Below are 4,508 nucleotides of genomic sequence, written 5' to 3' on the forward strand. Positions count from 1 at the left end.
TAAGAATCTTAGCAAATACAAGACAGACACTTACCGAAATCAGAATAAGCAACAAATTCCTGATCAAAACCCCCAAAGTCCATACCATAAGAGATAAGATTGAAAAGTGGAAACTTATCAAATGGAAAAGCTTCTGAAAACCAGGGAAACCATCAAGAGAGTGGGGATACAACCCACATTTTTGGAGGAAAAAATTTACCAACTGCATATCTGTCAAAACCCTAACATCCAGGATCTACAAGGAATGCAAATGCGCTAAAAGGAAAAATGAAAACAAATACCAAAACCAAACACTACCATTAAAAAGTCAGCAAAAGAGGTGAATAGACACTTCTCAATAGAAGACATACAAGTAGCCAACAGACATGTTAAAAAATACTCAGTCTTATTAATTATTAGAGAAATGCAAATAAAAACCATATTGAGATACCTTCTAATTCCATTAAGAATAACCATCATTGATCAAACAACAGCAAATGCTGGTGAGGATTTGGAGTAAAGAGGAGGCTTCTACACTTTGGTGGAATGCAGACTAGCTCAACCTCTATGGAAAACAGTGTGGCAATTTCTAAAATAACTAGAAATTGACCTTCTGTATAACCCAGCAATCCCCCTACTGGGAATATACCTGGAGGATCTTAACTCACTCTACAAAAATGATACCTGCACACACATGTTTACTGCAGCTCTAATCACAATGGCAAAAACAAGGAACCAACCATGCTGCCAAACAAAATTGGACTGGATTACAAAAATGTGAAATGTACACACGACGGGATATTATGCAGCCATAAAGCCATATGGACTTCACAGCAACTTGGAGTGATTTAGAGACCATCATACTCAGTGATCTGTCACAGAAACAAAGAACTGAGTATCACATGTTTTCACTCATACACAGACTCTGAACATTTACAATAATACAATAAGAAAGGGATTGGCAGTAATGGGACATTGCCAGGGGATGGAGAAGGGCACCAAACATAAAGGTATCTGATCTCAAAGGTGAATTAAGGACCAAAAACAGTCCAAACATTACCTGTACAATGACCACTTGTATAACTAATTCTAAATTGTACTCCATATCTTTAAAATAAAAGAGTTAAGGAAAATAAACAAATCTCAGCTCTGACTCTTACTAGCTGTGCTATCTTTGGCAAATTTTGTTATATGTAAGAAGAAATACATATGTCTCATTTGCAGAATTGTTTTGAGTATTAAATGATATATTAAAGCTCCAGGAATATATTAGGAGCTCGAAAATGGCATTAATCTTTTTCACAGATTTTTAAAATACTATTATAGTGCAGAACCTATCTATTCCTCTGAAAACACATCCTCTCAACCACAAATTTTTAGGGAATATGTATCTTATGTGTTCATATACTATATGTTTAAACAATATATAATAATATGAATTTTCATTTTAAATAATGTCTTTCTATTCTATCACTTCTCCAATTTTTTTTAGTGGGAGTTTCACTTGTCACCCAGGCTGTAGTACAGTGGCATGCTCATGGCCACCACACACTCGACCTGTTGGGCTTAGGCATTTCCAATTATTATTGCTATATCTTGCCTGACCCTGTTTCTATGAGAGCACACAAATGCTTCCACTGAATACTACCATTATTGATGGCTAGAGATTTCACAGACTGTAAGCTACATTGTATTCTTTGCATCACTTTGTTTCATTAAAAAACATGGGAAAGGGTATTTGTCTGCTTCTGTCTTCTTCAGTATTATGTTTTCCAAATGTGTAGCAAAATAGTGTTTGTTCCTCAATGACTTGTAGAGTTTAATGTTAACAACTATTTAAGTTTTTAGTCATAATATCTTCTCTCCTTTCCTTATATGACTCATATTTGACTTGCATGAATTGATTAATTAATTTAATACTTTATATGTCAGAGATAGAGATTAGAGATTGATAGAGATGGAGATATATATTGGGGACTCCCCAAAAGGAATTAATATACAAAAATTATGTATTTTTTCTTACATGTTTAAACTTCAGTCACCTTCAACGTCCTCTCCATTTGATGCAATACGCCTATCAAGACACATTTTCTTCTCCTCAAAACAGTTTTTGAACTCATAAATTTTGGTGACTTTTAGTGCTTGTGCCATTTTTTTGTTTGTTCTTCCATACTGGCAAAACTTTCACCTTGAGGACTTTTTTCAACTGGAAAACCACATATGTGGTGGGATGGGGTGAATAGAAAGGGTGGGGTATGAGGGTCATGTCATTTTTGGTTAAAAACTGCTGAACACTCAGCACAACGTGGGCAGGTGCACTCATCGTGAAATGAGCAAATGCATTGAAAGAATCTCCAAAAATAATTTACTTAAGCCGAATACAGTCTCTCACAGCATTGACAGTGAATGAAATTCACAATCCCCAAGCATTGCTGCCATTAATCACTCGTGATTAAGGCAGCACCTCCAGAGTACTAGTGTTCAAATGCAAATCTGTTCTGTGAATACAACTTAAAAATAATTAGTTTCAGGTTTTTTAGAAATAAAAAGTAAATAGATATTAAGATAGTCAGTTTTGACAGTGGATGGAAAATAAGTAAAGTGCATACAGATTAAGTTGGAGAACAGAACTCAGAGTGTTGCTTTAGTGAGTGGCCCTGAGCATCAAGATGAAATAAGAGAGCATCATGTGCTTAGGAAGAGCAAAGTAATTTTTCAATTTTGCGTGAGTTCCATCCAAAAGTCACTCAGCATGTGCTTCAGTGTATTTAGTATAAATTTCATGCTGAATGGTTTGAAGTTTAAAGGAATTCATTAAGTCATTAAACAAATATTTATTGACATATGCTATATATGCAGCACTACTGCAGATAATTTTCTTATTAGTGAATAATGAAGACAAAAATATTTGACCTTTTGGATCTAATGTTTTACCAGGGGGATTGAAAATAAACATAGTATATCAGTAAAACATATGCTGGATTTCAATAAGTGTAAAAGAAAGAAAATAAAGCAGGCAGAAGTAATATAAAATGTCAGAAGACAAAATATTTGATGACAGGAAATTGTCACTGAGAAAGTAACATTTGAATTAAAGATATTTAAAAAGTGAGGAAACAAGTCATCTTTGGGAAAAAGCATTAAGCATAAAGCACAAAGTTTACAAAGGCCTTCAGCCTCTTGTCCTCTCTTCTGAAACCAATGTAATGTTCTAGTGGTTTATTTAACTTTATTCTTTTAACAAATATCATGCTATTTAATTACAGTCATTTTATAATAATACTTGATATCCATTCATTAAGCTTATTGGCTACTCTCAGCTCTTCACATTTCATACAGAGTTCAGATTAACTTTCTAATTATTATAAAACACATGCTGAGATATTTTAGGAGATTGCATTGAATCTACAGATTAATTGATTAATTGACATATTCAAAATATAGAATCTTCCAATCTATAGGCATGATATCTCATCTCATTTATTTGTCTTCTTTAATTTATAGAAAAAATGAAGTAAGATTTTTCATATAGAAAAATTTCATATTTTTATTAATTTTTTCATTTTTTCTGTTTAAAGATGATTACAATGGATTATGCATTTTAGTTTTTAATGGCTAATAAACAAACAAATAAACAAAATCATATGCATTATTTCACATTTAAAAGTATGTTACATTTACTTGAAATAACTATTATTTATGGATAAACTAGAAACAACAGTGACAATGACAACAGAAAAAAATAGGAAATATGATAGATATTAATTAAAAAATATTTTTGAAACTTCATAGTTGAAATGTAACTTCACAATTAAAATGTAGCTGTATTTGATCTTTTAATGTGATTAGAGCTATTATCTTTTGAATTCTAAGATCTAGAAGTTTATTTGACTTTATATGATCCTTGTTTTCTGCACTTTTACTAGTTTTCTCACATATGTAAACATATTGTTTGCAATTAAAAAATGATTTTATATATTATTTGCTAATTTTATAACTTCCATTTATATTTACTTGCTTTATCACATGTTCTGCTATTTTCAGTATGATATGATGATAACTAGAAGTGATGATAGTGGGTATCTTTCCATTTTTTCAACTCAGCATGAAAGTTTTCAACATTTCACTATTAATTATGCTTTTTCTGTAGGTCTCCTAAAACTCTCTGTGTTCAATAGAATAATGACCTTCTATTTTTAGTATACTAAAAGTTTTATCATGAATGATTGTTGAATTATTATTAAAAATATTTTACCATATATTGGGACCATTATTAAATTTAATATCAGCTGGGTGAAGTGGCTCATGCCTATAATCCTAGCACTTTGGAATCACCAACATGGGAAGATTGTTTGGGCTTATGACTTCAAGACCAGCCACGGCAATGCAGCAAGACTTTGTCTCCACAAAACAAAGCAAAATGCTTTTCCATTATTTTTGTAATCCTTGAAGTTTTTGAGAGGCATTTTGTAATCTATGTTGTAAAGATCTTTCACTTCTCTGGTTAGGTAGATACCAAGATATTTCAA

The sequence above is a fragment of the Carlito syrichta genome, unplaced genomic scaffold (genome assembly GCF_000164805.1).
Source record: "Carlito syrichta isolate Samal-C Ts95f unplaced genomic scaffold, Tarsius_syrichta-2.0.1 Scaffold308178, whole genome shotgun sequence".
NCBI lineage: Eukaryota > Metazoa > Chordata > Mammalia > Primates > Tarsiidae > Carlito > Carlito syrichta.